Source organism: Penaeus monodon, chromosome 15 (genome assembly GCF_015228065.2).
Source record: "Penaeus monodon isolate SGIC_2016 chromosome 15, NSTDA_Pmon_1, whole genome shotgun sequence".
Taxonomy (NCBI): Eukaryota; Metazoa; Arthropoda; class Malacostraca; order Decapoda; family Penaeidae; genus Penaeus; species Penaeus monodon.
In genome coordinates, this window is record NC_051400.1 from 18393709 (window position 1) to 18394116 (window position 408).

The 408-nt window shown below is 45.8% G+C and overlaps 1 protein-coding gene across 1 annotated transcript in view; it reads right to left on the reverse strand.

Annotated features, from left to right (window-relative positions):
* LOC119581797 (tyrosine-protein phosphatase non-receptor type 11-like) overlaps positions 1 to 404 on the reverse strand; it is a gene marked incomplete in the record, with an annotated part of 28940 nt that extends 28536 nt beyond the window's left edge. The window contains 1 exon segment of the mRNA XM_037929928.1: positions 1 to 404. This exon segment is cut by the window's left edge and continues 217 nt beyond it.
* Between the last annotated feature and the right edge of the window lie 4 nt (positions 405 to 408).

Consider the following 408-nt stretch of genomic DNA (forward strand, 5'->3'; position numbering starts at 1 on the left):
ACGTGCTCACCCACTCGCCTCTACCACGACGCCTTCCAGTGATCCGTGGGGCGTGACGGTCGAGACTGGCTCATCGCCACGTTTGCGAAATGATTCTCGGGCTAAATTGTCTCTAATCGTTTTTTTTTCTTTTATCTTCCACTCTATATCTTTTCAAGGCATAGTACTAGTGCTGTCGCTGTTGCACATTTAAGCGTTCATGATTCCGACAGGGAGTTTTTCACAGCTCATCTACACTAGTCATTCTGATCAGCTGGGATTCATTCATGCCGCTGTTGCTGTTCCCTTCCCTTGCACAACACCATGGGACAGCCATCTGACACCATAAAATCAAGTCTATCCATTTTTTCACAATAAATATTAACACTCCTTATCAACCACACATGCTTAGCTCACCCAAGACACTGG